The sequence below is a fragment of the Orycteropus afer genome, unplaced genomic scaffold (genome assembly GCF_000298275.1).
Source record: "Orycteropus afer afer isolate SDZICR_OR568_19922 unplaced genomic scaffold, OryAfe1.0 scaffold00188, whole genome shotgun sequence".
Lineage (NCBI taxonomy): Eukaryota > Metazoa > Chordata > Mammalia > Tubulidentata > Orycteropodidae > Orycteropus > Orycteropus afer.
Window position 1 is genome coordinate 1,829,032 of NW_006921775.1, and position 15,365 is coordinate 1,844,396.

Here is a 15,365-nt window from a genome sequence, read left to right on the forward strand (position 1 = left end):
GACAGCTCAGGGGGTAGGAGTGCATGGAGGGATGGACACAAGGAAGAGGTAACAATGGGGAGGAAGTGTGAGGGGAGCTGTTGCATTGTGGTAAACTGTGGTCAATGTCATGAGACAAAGTATATGTGAACTGCTGTATGGAAAGTAAATTTGCTCTGTAAACCTTCACCCAAATCACAATAAAAAAAAAAAAAATTCATATTTTTTTAAATGATAGGGGGAAAAACAGCTGTGCTTTGGGACCATAACTTATAGGATACCTGCACATACATTGTCCCTTTTGGTGCTGGAATAAGCCTAGGTCCTGAATTAGGAATTAAGTTATTCAAAAAAAGGAGCTTGACTAGGGTCTCAGCTAGGAACTGGTGAAGGCAGGCTTTGAATCCAGACCTAAAGTCCATTCCCACACACTTTCATACTGTGAGTCTTTGCTTCTAAGGGTCATCTGCAGGATGCTGGGATTCAAAGCATGGGTTGGCCGCGTTTATGCAGAGTGAACTCGGGAAAAGTACTTAACTTATCTGTGCCTCAGTTTCCTCATCTATCAATACTAATGATCTCACTTACCTGATAGGGATCAGTGAGGCTCAAATGAGATAATACATGTGAGACTTTAAACACAAGACCAGATACATGATAATTGGCCATCAGGTGGTGACTACCAAAGTAGTAGAATTGCTGGAGTTAAGCTGGTTTGTGAAAGGGCACGTTGGAGGCAGATGTGGTCTGGATACCCAGTGACTTGGAGTAATGGATGTGATGAACAGGGACTCTTGACTTTCTCAAGGGGCCTTACCTCCCTAAGTCCCAAGACACTACTTAGACACTTGGTCTCATCAGTCACTTCTCCAGAGTTACTCACCTGCGGAGAACATCGAAGGAACATAGAAAACACTGAGTAATTAAAGCATGATTGGATGGCTGTTCATAGGCTACCAGACCATGCTGGCCTGAGTCAGGAGTCGTCAGCGAAAGTTTCACTGAGGAGGTAGACTCACTTAGTGTGTTGTTGTTATTCTGTGCTGTCGAGTTGATTCTACCTCATAGTGACCCTATATGACAGGGTAGATTTGCCACATCGTGTTTTCTAAGCTGTAATCTTTACAGGAGACAAGTGCCGGGTGTTTTCTTCCGTGGAAATATTGGTGGGTTTGAATTGCCAACCTTTTGGTTAGCAGTTGAATGCTTAATCATTGCACCACCAGGGGGCTCTGTTAGTTAGTGTAGTTCATATTGAAGGAATGTTCTCTTACATTTCTGTGGTGGGGAGTGGGGTCTCAGAGCCAGGGTGGTCTGAGAGTTGGTGACCACACATCCTGGGTTCTAGGACTGTCCTGGTTATGTGTGTTGTCTCACAGTGCCCCCTTTCACTCTTAAAAGTATCCTAGTTTAACATTAATCTATGGGTGGATACATAGGTAGATAAGCTAACTGACCAGGTGTATGTCTGGCAAAAGGAATATACCCATGACCATAGGTTGGGCAATCCTACTTCCGTAGTGATACTGCCACGGAAACCCAAGGAGGGGTCGCTATGAGTCAGGGCTGACTCGACGGCACATAACAACAACAACATATATAAATTTGGCAGACAGTATTTCTACATATGTATTTGCATGTGCCTTAAGAATGTCCAAAGGAGCTCTGCTAGTGTAGTGCCTAAGGCATTTGATTGCTAACCAGAAGGCTGATGGTTCAAAGCTATCAACCACTCTGCAGAAGGAAGACTGGGAAATCTACTTCCATAAAGATTTACCACCTTGGAAACTCAAAGGGGGACCCTGTAAGTCAGAATTGACTCAATGGGCAGTGAGGTTTTTTTTTGTAGGGAGAAGGGGTTTGCTAAGAATGTAATAGAGCTAACAGGGCAAAGATATGATAACTTATTACCCAGAGCCAAACACCCTGAGGAAATGAGTCACTGGGCCCATGGGCTTGGGACTGTGGTCACAGGGGACATCAAGCTCAATTGGATAACATAATACACAGAAACATTGTTCCACATCCTACTTTGGTGAGTAGCAAGAGCTTGCAAGCGGCCATCTAAGATGCAACAATTGGTCTCTCCTCATCCAGAGCAAAGAAGACTGAAGAAGATCAGAGACATGGAAACAACTAGTCCAAGGGACTAGTGGACCAAGTGAACCTCAGCCTACATGACCCTGAGACCAGAAGAACTAGATGATGCCTGGCTACCACTGTCAATCACTCAGAAAGGAATCAAAATAGGAGCCCTGGATGGAATGGGAGAAAAATGTGGAACAAAACAATCATTAAAAAAAAAAAAAAAAAAAAACAGGCTTAGTGGTCTTATAGAGATTGGTGAAACCCCCGAGACTTGGTGCCTAGTCAGCAAGGCCTGGAATTGTTCTCACTCCCAGTGGCTTCCCGCCAAACAATAGACAAGAATATAAGGTGAATATTTACACCAGGTGGATATACTCCTTAGAACAGTCAATCATGGGAGATCAGAAGGGCAGTAGTTGCACAGGGAGATAGCTCAGGGGGCAGGAATGCATAAGAAAGAAGGACACAGGGAAGAGGTAACCACAAGGAGGAAGTGAGAGAGCTGTTACATTATGGAGATTGCAATCAATGTCAAACAAAATGTATATGAACTGCTGTTTGGAAAATGAATTTGCTCTGTAAACTTTCACCCAAATCACAATTTTAAAAAAAGTGCCCTGGTTTGGATGATAAATCATAGATTCACCCTAATCTGAGCTACAGGCTTACGCAGCAGAGGGCTACCTTATGGAGTGTGAAGGTGTGCTAGGGAGCACCCCCTCTTCCGTAGCAAGGCCTGCCATCTAGGGGATACCCTGAGCCAGGCTGGGTAGGATCAGTTTGAGGAGGCATCCATGAAGAGAATGTAACACATGTGTGCATGTGCACACATGTATGCACACACTCACACACACATACACATGCAAACACAAGTGCACACACATGCACGCAAATGCACGCATACACACACCCCTTCAGGTAATCCATTGGTGCAGGATGAAATACAAAGAAGGGAAGTGACACTCGGCAGGTCACATAGCTAGTGAGTGGCAGAAACCAGGATCTGGACCCAGGCCTGTTTGCCCTTTGGCCAGCACTCGTGGCTGTGTACCCTGTAGTCCTCATGCTTTGGAACACACACACAGCTTGGAAAGTGCTATATCCAAGACAACAGAGAACCCAGGCTGGACTTAGAAGCCTAGCAGGCAGGTGAGAACGGGTTGGTTGGGGAAAACTTTCTGTCCTTGTCTGTCCCTTGCCCTCCCCAGGCAAGCTCCACCAGGGCAAGGCCACGCTCAAGGCCACATGAGGAGTTCCAAGCTGTCTTTCATTCGGTCTTGCAGTTATTTGTTCAGCATGCAGTGCAAATTTCCCTGTCTCAGGACATGGAATCTGGTACAGCTTTGCCTGGATCAATGTCCAACCCCTTTCAAGTTCTGGAGAAAGTTACTCCTCTCCAAAGTTCAGACCTGCCAGACTCAATAACTCCACAAAAATGCTTGGATGAAAATTGCTCCAAGCAATCCCAGCGGAAAGCCAGCACCTCACCCCTCGTTTAAAGTTATGATCCTTATCATAATTAATTCAATAAAGAAGTAATGTGCTTCAACCTAGGCAGAGAGAATAATTTTCTGTCCTGACTGGTATAAACTTTCAACTAGGGACATTTAAACTCGGGGTCTGAGCTCTTGCAGTAAGTAATAAATTGCAGGCCCCGGCCGAGCTGCAGAACCTGGTTTAAACGGCGGTAAATAGGCCGCTATTGAAGAGAGGAAGATTTGGATTCGGGTGGGTAGCTCCAATAAATAGCAGAGAGTTGTTTATAAACCCTGCAGTCCCAGCCGGCCTCTGCCTTGAGACAGGCAGTAGCGTTCGCTTGTTGAAAGCACCAAAGCATTTGATCCTCGCACTCAAAGGACCTACCTTGAGCTTGAATCTAAAATCCATTTCCTTCTGTAACTGAAAGGTAGGATTAGCCCGGCTTCTAAACAGACTAACACATTCCCAAGTGGAGATACTGACTTGGAGATTGGGCCAGCCCATCCCAGAGTGTTTTCTTGAGCCTTTCCCAGAGCCTTTCCTTGGAGGTTGCAATGATTCAAATTCATTCTGGTTTGTTTTGAACACATGAGAGAAAGAAGCTCCTGTATTGTCCCAGAAGTCAATTAGGTTTATTGAAATGACAAATTTAGCAATGTGTTGGGAAACAAGTTAAAATAGAAAGTTGGGTTTAATCAAGACAACTTCCAGATTGTGTATTATGGGAAGACATGAATTCAACTTCCTTTGCTTTCTGATCATAATTCATTGATGGGAAGACAGGACTCTGTAAAGTGATTAAATTTGGGAACGTCAAGGCAGTGGTCTGACTTGTATTCTTTTGTTCCTGGCTTATGATTTTGGTTACCTCCTTCATGAATGGCAGCAGGCATGCATTTGAAAACTCAAGAGGGCCTGTCTCTTCAGTTCTGAGAGGTTTAGAGCAATTGTGTTAATGGACCCACATTCCATGCAGCCCGCATCAAGCTCTTGCAGAGATACACTGTAACAGGCTTACCATAGCAATACCATAGGCTTGCAAAGCACTATATCTAAGACATATAGCCACCTCTGGAGAAGCGATTGGAAACATTCATGGATGTTATTCATCAAAATACACTCAAAGTACACATATGAAGCCTCCTAGACCCTTTTTGCACCATAAAAAAAGGTGAAAGGGGTCCTGAAGGGAAGGTAGAGGAACAATCCTTTGGAACTTAAATGGGAAGGATAGCCCAGGCAAGAGGACACAAAACTAAACCAAACTCACTGCCGTTGAGTCAGTTCGACTCATAGTGACCCCTCCTTGGGTTCCCAAGGCAGTTATCACTACGGAAGTGGATCGCCCACTCTTCCTTCTGGGTTTGAACCACCAGCCTTCCGGTTAGCAGTCAAATGCATTAGGCACTACTCCACTACATCACCAGAGCTCCCAGGCAGGAGGAGAGGGCAGCCAATTCAATATCCCAGGTATGGGTACCACCTCCTTACATCCTTTATGGAATTTGGGGGGATATATATATATATATATATACCTGGATTAATAATAATAATTGTGTGGCACACAGCTTCACACTTTTCTGTGAGTTTGTAAAGGAGAAATACAAATATTACTCTGTGCCTTGCCTGTATTTCTGTCACCCTTTCGAGGCACAGAAGGTAGAAATTAAAGCTGATGTTACTTCAGCTTTTGACATAGCCAAATATTTCCAGTGCTGATGACTCTTGAGTGTTTCCTTTCCGGTCAATGTTTTAAAGTGACTAAAATATCCAGTTAAAGATTTATAATGATGGATGTTCAATTTTTTATAAAAGGCAAACTCAACAATAGGCAGGCACACTGCTGTTGCTAGTCATTAGCTCTGTTTCCAAGCATCCCTTTCAGATTGGTCCAGCTTGTCAGGCAAGGGAGCTGGAGGGGTGGTTTTGCCTGAGTTCCCTCAATGGCTTTTGAGATAGAAATTTGGGTGTCAGTGGTGTCTGTGAATTCTGCCTCCCTGACATTGTCTACCAAATGAGAAGTGGCCTTTCAGACTTTCTGGGCTTCCTCTTTCAACCCTACGCCACCACTGCTCAACAATTTCAAACGAACCCAATAACGCAGCTGAAACCAGGCACCAGAGGTACCCCCAGATGAAAGTGAAGGTTAGAGCAACCACTGAAACCCAGAAAGCCGGGCCTCAGATGCTTTTACGACCGGCACACGCATTGGAGCCAGCACGTTTGACCAGCACTTGCAACCCGGCCCGCGCCCCCTTCCACCCCCCAATCCCTCTTGGATTGATTAAATTGGCTCAAGATGACACCAATAATTGGCTCAAGATGGGGCTTCGACAGGCCCAATGATCCATATCTTTGCATTCCCTAAAATCAGTCCTTTCAGCTCTGTGTTGGATTTAGGATGGTTTACATTGGCTCCGTCACAAACATTTTAATAAAGTCCCAGAGAAACCGCAAACGGGTGACATCATTGGATGGTGTTAAAAAAAAAAAAAAAGTCCCGTTTTGTAAGAGAGGCTGGGCCTCCTGAGCGTGAGCGGGGTCTGGTCTCCCGTTTGGTCATTCAACAATCATCCACTATAATTAGGACCATAATATTTACAATGGGGTACGATGTGGGGTGGCCGGCAAAGGACATCAGCTAATAAGTAAAAAACAAATAAGAATATTTTGACATAAAGTTGCCAAGAAGATGGAAGACTGTAGGGTGCCTCTGTGGCCCCAGGGCTGAGAGGCTCGCAGGCTGAACTCCGGCTGAGGTGCTTGGAGCCTTAATGTAAGGAAAGATCCTTGTTCCTGTCCCTGGACACGGAGACGGGACAGCCAGTCCTGGAAACTGAGATCCGAGGGCCGGAGAGGGGAGCTGGTCAGAGCCTGGGCAGTCTGTTAAGAGGGCTTCTTGCTGATTGGTAGGCTCCAGGCGATTTTAATTTTCTTCTTTACACTGCTCTGTTTACTTACCCTGAACTTTCTGTAAGGACTTCTATTTGTTTTATAACCAGGAAAAAATCTATTTTGCTTTTTAAAAATGAGTGTAGCAATTTTGATTGTGTCCACTGATTATTATTATACGTTAGGCTGGAATTGTCTGAAATAAAACGTAACTATTAACGTTAAAAATACTCACTGCCGTCGAATCGACTTGAGCGCAGTGAGTTTGGTTTTCTTTTCAATTAATTTTTTTTTTATTAATGTTAAGGATGACTCTTTCCCGGTGGTAGGACTACCAGGAGAGCTTTTTGCCCTCTACTCTTTTGTAAATTATAAGAGAGAAAAAAAAAAAAAAATCTTGAAAGGAAATTAAAACACAAAAACGTCAAGAAAATGAATTTGATTCATTTTTATGAATATGAATATATGGATTAACACATGTATGTCTTTCCCTCCAAAAAAATACAAATTGCTCTGTTTATTTTAGTATTATATTGTACTTTTTCTAAATACATTTCACTTGCTTGATTATGAATTTACAAGAAGAGAAATGAGACATTTTTAAAGACATCGTCCAGTTTCCCAGCTGAGGAAAGGAGAAATGCCAATTTCCCCGCATGTCAGGGTCATGATCTCTGAGGGGAGTTGGTGCATTGGGGGTGCCCCCCCCCACTGTTGCTCCCTCAGAAAGGACTGGGGCATTTGATGTGCGTCTCCCTGTCAGGCTGCAGGGCTGAAGTCATGTCGCAGATTTCCCAGAATAATCGATCCATTATGGCCATCACAATGAATTGACTTTTCTGTGACTTGGGGTCAATCTGATGCCAGAACCTACCTTGACCACTTTTTCTGGTGAGAGATTTCAGGACTGTTTTGTTTCATTTCCTTTATAAACATAACTATAGTTTCGTGGTTCACACAGAAAGGGAGACTTGGGGACCTTATAATCCATGTAAAAAATAGAAGAATAAAATATATACTATGGTTTGTGTGTGTGTGAGAGAGAGAAAGAGAGAGAGAGAGAATTTTTGTTTGTTTGAAAAAACGTGTCTTTTAAAGGCTGGATCTGGCTGTGACTGCATGCTAATATCGGGCCTCACCATGCTGACTGGGGACTGGGCCCGTGGAAAATACCTGCTGAAATGAAACAAGCACACCTAATATGAAAGTTGGATCCTGTTCTTCATGCTAAACAAATGCATTAATAAATTCATACAATGTCAATTTACTACTTTAACTCCTGCTGACCCCAAAATATTGCTGGGGTTATTTTTTCCTTCTCTCTTCTCAACCTTATTTTTTTTTCTCAGAGAGAAATTGAAAAAGAGAATAGACTTTGGAATCAGACAGACTTGGGATCAAATCCCTTTTCTATTTCTTGCTGTGTGACCACGAGCAGGTCACGTCTCCAAGACCTCAGCTTCTCTTAACTGAAAAATGGAAATTGCATCCTTTTCTGACAGCAATTTGAAAATGGCATGATGTGGTGGATATAAAACCTCTAGTGCTGACTGCGTTAGCCAGACTTGATGGAGGAAGGTGAAGCTTAGTGGCTGAGACTTTGTGGTATAAGAGAAGAGCCCTGGCTAAGGAGTGAGGGAGACCAGGGCTTCAGTCATAGCTGATAATCACTTTGGAAGAGTCACGTCCTCTCTCTGGAACTTGTAGCCCTGGGAAGGAGTGATCACTGTGGAGCCAGCAAGAGCCGGAATAACAGCCCAGCTGCCCAGGGTCAAATCCTTGCCGTGTGACCTGGGTGAGTGACTTCACTGCACTGTGAATTTCCTCTTCTGTAAAACAGTCTTCATGAAGATTCATGCATAAAAGCCTGTGCAGCAATGCTTCACATGAGATCAGTGCCAGGCTGCTTTGGCCATTATTCCTGCAGTGTTTTTGTAGGGCCCTTCTGTCTTTGCTAGTATTTGATTTCTGCCTCCTCTGTCCTCACATTTTCAGGGAAAGACTGATTTTTTATTTTCTTCTTCAACATTAAGGTAACTGCAAACATATTGTTGAAATAAAAGGTACTTCTTCCAGGCTTTAGTCTGCAATAACTTAAAGAAAAGGACGCAGAAGGGAAAAAAAAATCAAGGACCCAGCACTGTCTTGATTCTGTACAAATGTTCGCCTCCTTCAAAGAGGCAAGAAGGCAAGTCCTGCCAGATCTGATTGTGCAGACTCGGAGGATCTGATCGCCTGTCACTAAGGCTACTAATCAAATTTCCATCCAATATGCTCACGCAGGATTTCCTGATCAAACACTTAAGCCTGCCCCTCTGCACCCCCATTAGCTAACATGTTTTATATGCAGAGGGGTCATCAAAAGTGTAATTGCCTTAAAGAAACTTAATCCCTGCATTCTTGTCAACTCGCAGATAGCTAATAATGCTCACTAGCTGATATTTTTCCACCATCAAGAGTGCCCTAGAAATTAGGATATTGGTTTTAATCTACCTCCCAGCAGATGTTGAAACGTAGGTGGACTGATATTTCTCGTGAGCCAGGTAAAGCGGCGTGTCGTTCTCTCTAAAATTAGTTGGCTTTTCTGGGAAAACCCGTTGCTGTCATTTGATGCTAGAGGATGAGAATAGGTTGTGAGACTCAGTTGGGTGGTGGTTTGGAGTCAATGTAACATTATTCTGGCCTCCATGTTCAAAATGTACACATGAATGTTTATAAGGACATCACATCCATTTTACATCGTTTTCATTCAATCACCTAACATTTTGGAGTGCCTGCACCAGATTTGTTAAGTGCTCTTTATATAAGAATGAGGTCCACAAAGTGAAAGTGCAGCACAAGTGAAAAGGATTATGCGATTAATTGATTTTCATGTTATTGTATTTAATAAGGTAATTAAAAACACGACGTGATTGATACTCGTATATTATGTGGATCTATTCGAAACATATCCTATGCCTAAGATTTCAGTGTATTGCCATGCTTTGTGGCCTTTGATGTTCTTGTTTGGCCAGTTTATCAGCAAACTATGGTTTTGGAAAATTGAGATTTTTTTAGGTATTATTTTACAAAGGTGTTTCTCATATCTGAAGCAGGCTTTCAGCTTTCATTTTCAAGTAATCATTAAGTGCAAATGTATTTCAGGTTATCTTTGTTGTGTTTTCCCTTCATTTCTTAACTGGTTGGAACTAATTTAGACCTGGACAGAAGTCATGTTTGTGATATCCACGTGCACACACGTAGAGGTGTCTGCGTATACATGTGTGCACACAGGTACATACATGCCCTCATAGACACACCAGCAATGGCTCGCTGGGACCTGTGGTTTGAATGAGAAATGGCTCCTGTCAGACTTAGACAAGTAGGTCAGGAAATTTAACCTGACTCACCAACCCCAGTCATCACTGGCAACTCTGAAAAGTCCAGGTTTGTCAGGACTCAAAGATCCTTGGTGTCTGAGTGGCAAAACCGATTTAAGGTCCTGTCTGTTCCATCCAAACATTTGGCCTAGATGCCTCCCACCGGCACAGATTCTCCTCTGCTTCTGTGCATGGTGCCCCAGCTCCTCTTGACGTGGGTGTGGAGTGAGTGTGATTACCCCTGACTCCACACTGGGGTGAGGTCAGGGGTCATCTACATGGACTTGTTTGACTGCTTTAGGGGGACAAAGAAAATGTGTTCCTTGTGTTTGTGGGAAGAATAAAGTCAGCCCTGAAGACCTGGAGAGATCAGTGTAAAATAGGCCTGGACACCAAAGAGATTAATGAATGGTACAAGTTGTGGCCATTTATGGAGGTTTGCGAAGGAGATAATGATTCTCCTTTCTTTATAGACGATAGGCCAAGGGACCTGTCAATGTCATAAGGTTGTTCAGTCATCCTAGAATAAAAACTCAGCCCTGCCTACTTCCATAGCCTATGTTGTGCCCATCACTCCAACCTGCCCCTCTGGCACCCTGCACATGCACACATCCACACCTGGAAAGAGGTACTTGTTATTATTGCTGTTAGCTGCCTTTGAGTGCTCCCTCAACTCATGGTGACCCAGGCACAACGGATCGGACTGTTGTGATCAATAAGATTTTCATTGGCTGATTTTGGAAGGAGATCACAAAGTCTTTTGTCCTAGTCTGTCTTTATCTGGATTCTCTGCTGAAAGCAGTTCATATGACTTAGTAGATTGCCTGGTCTGGGGTTTGTGCAGATGCAAGAGGGAGGCACCTGAACATTTTCTGTTCAGTCCTGGGTACCTTTGGATCAGACACCCTGTGAGGAAGACCCAAAACATCATGGCACCAATCACCTTGGGTGGCATCAGGTGGGTGGCTTGGGAAGAAAGCTTCCGACATTCCCATCAACACCTTCCTCCCTACCCACCCTAAGTAAACCTAACAAAAGCTGGAAACCTGTTGCTGTTGACTGGTTTCTGATTCATGGTAACCCATGTGTGTCAGAGTAGAACCATGCTCCATCAGGGTTCTAATGGCTGTAATCTTACAGGAGTAGATCACCAGGCCTTTCTTCCACAGTGCCACTGGGTGGATTTGAACTACCAACTTTTCAGTTAGTAGCTGAGCCCAAACTCTTTGCACCATCTAGGGACATGGTCTTTGTAAATTTGAGGTCACTGTTGAGCAATCAAAGCTCCAAGACAAAGGGGGATCTAAGTAGGAGATCCTGGATAGAATGGGAGAACAATGTGGAACAAAATGCAAAATCATAAAAAAAAAAAAAAAAGAGACCAGGTTTGCTGGTCTGATAGAGCCTGGTGGAACCCCTGAGACTATGACCCCTAGCTGCCCTACAGGTCTGGAATTGAACGCACTTCTGTGGCTTCCTGCCCAAGAAAAGGCAGGTATATGAGCAGAACATTTACATTAGGTAGGTAAACTCCTTGGAGAGATCAACCATGGGAGAACAGAAGGACTGTGTATGAACAGGGAGACAGCTCTGGGGCCAGAAGTGCATGGAAGGGAAGGACACAGGGAAGAGGTGGCTATGGGGAGGAAGTGGGAGGACAGCTGTTGCATTGTGGGAGATTGCAGTAAATGTCATGAGACAAAGTCTTTGTGAGCTGCTGTATGGAAGACGAATTTGCTTTGTAAACTTTCACTCAAATCACAATTCATTATTTATTTATTTTTTAAAAAAGCTCCGAGACAAATTTCCTAGCCTTCTCCCTATCTTCTTAACAGATTTCTACCCCTGAGCCTCTTCTATATAATTGTTCAGATGGCCCCTGCTAACAAGTGTCCAGATTGGCAATTTTAAGATATCTCATTTATCCAATGAACAGTGACTATACATTTTGCCTGGCCTGGGTTAGAAACTGGACACACAGAGGTGAATGAGACATGGTCCTAGGCCCCAGAGGATTTCAAAGGAGTTTAAACTGCTCAGGTCTGCCCTCATATTGGAAGGGTGGTTAGTTTTACTGCCCACATTTGTATTTGCATGAAGGTATGGCTGTGTGCTGAACTATCATTAGAAAGCCATTCTTAGCAAGTTTTCATTCCAGAAGGTCATCTTTTTATTTTTCTGCATAATCATGTCTTTGAATTGGGCACATCTCCGACTGGGTGGGACAGAGACAGAGAAGCAGTTCATTTTGGGTCAGTGTGGGCTTCTCATGGAACACTGGTGGTTACTTGATTGCACTGGATGATCCAAGTCTGATTTGAGAAATTACTTAGCAATCTGATATTTTTCTAGTTAAAGAAAAAAAAGTTCCCTAATAGTAGCATATAAAACCCTTTCTGTATGTTAATGATCCATTTGAAATGAACTCAGAGAACGTTCAAGCTTAAAGAGACCCCAAAGGTTATGCAGGCCGGTTAGAGAGGTTGTACGATAGATGGAAATACTGAGGCCCAGAGGGTAAAGGACTTGTGCAGTCAGTGTGACTCATCGGGCAGCAGATGACGAATGTTTCTATTACTGGGGCATTTTGCAGTGAATTTACTGCCACAAATAGAATGGTCTCAGTTACCCTGGGCAGCCACATTACTTGATACAACTCAGGAAGTAATTCCAATGTCAAGAGTTTCACATATTTTTCAACTTTGTTTTACCAAAACGCATCTGCTGTTCAGAAACATCCTCACGTCTTCTAGGAGAAACATCTCAAAAGGACAATGGGAATCGTTTCTATTTTTATAATGATGTCTCATCTTTTACCTTTGGGAGATTTGTATTTAAACCGACCCAGCTTGCCAACTTTCCTTAAAGAAAAAGTCATTAAATTTCCAATTGGAAATTTGAGCATAAACGAGAGATTTCAAATGAAAACAGCAAGGAATTCTGCAAAGGCATCTGATCCTGCATCATACTCCCAAATCTTCTTTAAATTAGCTCTATGTCAAAAGGCTATGTGGAAAGACCTTTTCTTTTGTCTGATAAAGGAAAAATTGGAACAATATCGCTGCACTTTAGGATCCAAGCGATCATTTGGTTTCAGTCCAAGGTTTTTTTTTTAAAAAACTTTGGTCTGTAACTGCACATGTGAGTGACTTAATCAGTTTCTCCCATGGCTTTGCCATTTAAGCCATTCTCTATTGCCTGACCTTCCCTCAAATTAGATGGGTGGATCTTGTCTGTGATAAGGCATTTCTCTCCGCCAGCAGAGAAATATCTTAGCTGACTGTATGCAGCATCACTTTGCTAGAAGAAAATACATGGCTCTTCTGAAAAGGCTGTTGGAAAGCAAGATGAATTCATTGTTCCAGTGCCTCTTGGGGCTGTTCCTTATCAAAGCATGTGATTGCATATTAAAAAGAAAAAAAAACCAAGTTGACCATGGAGAAACACCTAAAGACCCATGACTCCATTGGGGTCTCCTCCAGTTCCACCCATTGCTTTCTTCTGAGATCTCAATGGCCAGGATAATTCTTTACTAGGACTTAGGGCCTGAATCACTCCTCCAAAGAAGTACTCCTGGAGTCTCACTGCCTCAAGTCTCACTAGGCTAATACCATTTCCCATCCCAAGATCAGCCTGACCCCTTGATTCCTCCAATGATGTGAATGTCTCTATGGCAGGGATCAAGGTCAGAGAGGGACAAAGCCTACAGACTTCCTAATAGCCAAAGACAGTCTAGGCTAGAGCCAAGCCCTCAGGCCATGTCAAAGACTATTGCTTCAGGAATCTGTGTTTCATCCCTTCCAGTACTTGTTCCATCAGCAAACATTTATGGCACCTACTCTGTGTTCAGTCCATGCCAGGAACTGGGCACCAAGCCATGCACCTTCACGGTTTATTGGCAAACTCAAATATGGAGTTGATGCTTACAGAAATGAGGAAATGGTTGCTTTCTTTATTTCCAGAAATTGATCAATGTCCTTTGGGGGTCACGAAGCCATACTCTTCCTGACACATCTTCTGCCTCAGAATCAAAGGGCATGGTAGGGTGTTCGGGATTCTTTAATCGGTCAAGAAGTAATGAGAAAATATTTCAGACACTCAGGGCATTTCGAGGTATCCCTGGCTGGTGCAAATGGTTAACATGCTAGGCTGCTAACCAAAAGGTTAGAGGTTCAAGTCTACCCAGAGGCAGCTCGGAAGAAAGCCCTGGTGATACTTCTGAAAAATCAGCCACTGAAAGCCCTATGGAGCTCAATTCCACTCTGATACACATGGCACTGCCCTGCATTGAAATGGAATCAATGGCAACTGGTACCAGGAAGGGCATTTAGAGCAAAGCCCAAGATCTAGTTAATTATAGGTGTATTTTCTCAGGAAATTCCCTCTAACAGGAAGAGATGTAAGCGGACGGCGGAATAGGAGGTGCAACCCAATCCAAATTTTTGTTTCTTTCCTTTCGGAGTATCAGTAAATAGTTAACTTTCTTTTTTTTTTTTTTCTTGTTGTGCTCCAGGAACAGAACAAGCACCTCTGGAAGAGATAACATAGAAGCTGTTTTCCCAGTATGAATTTAAGCTTACTCCCCAAGCAGGGTTGGCCCAGAGCAACTGTGACATTTTGGATTTTGGCTCCCAGCATTCTCTTCAGCCTTTTCTGGACCTTTCCCTCTGTACACATCTGCTTCTTCTCCCTTCCTCCTCCTCCTGACTGAGGTTCCTCTTCCTTCTCCTCCAGCTCCCCTCTGCATCCAAACACCCTCCCTTAGAAAAGCTAACTTTCATCAGGAGTTTGGGGACTTTTCTGCCTTTCTCCGGGAAGCTTTTGGATTTTAAATAAGAATGAAGGGGACAGTGTTCTGACAAGCTCCTGGTATTGAGTTTAGAACTCTTATGTTGGATGAAAACAACATCTCTAGGTTGCATTTCTGCCTTTGGTCTCAGGGAATGGAGGTACTGTTTTTTGGTGGGGGACCTTATTGGTACCCTACCCATATAGGGCATTGCCTTTGCCTGCTGCTCTAGCCTGTGGACTCCCTGAGGCAGAGACAGTGCTATGGTCATAGTGGTATTCCCAACACCCAGCACCAAGTGGATGCTCAGGGAGGCTTGTTGGAGGAAGAATGAATTTGTGCACCTCTCCCAGACTCCTAGGCACCCACCTTAGATTGCGGCACAACTTCTGTTTCCTACTGATCTTTTCTCCTCCACCACCTTCTTTTTTTCTTTCTTTGCTTTTCTAGTAACTAGTAACCAGTGAATGAGATCCATATGATTTTTATTTTCTGGAATTTTGAAAAATTCTTCTGTAGCAGGGTTACTCTTTTCCAATTGGTCCATATGTTTTGGGTAAAATGGATATTGTTAGCTTGTGGAATATTAAGTTATGTATATAGATATTAGAGCAAGATTGTTAATCATCTATACTCTACTTTTCTACTTGATTTGGTGAGTTGTGTAGTGGTTAAGGCATTTGGCTACTAACCAGAAGGTCAGTGGTTCAAACCTACCAGCTGCTCCACAGAAGAAAGATGAGGCATTTTGCTTCAGGAAAGATTTATTTTTACATATA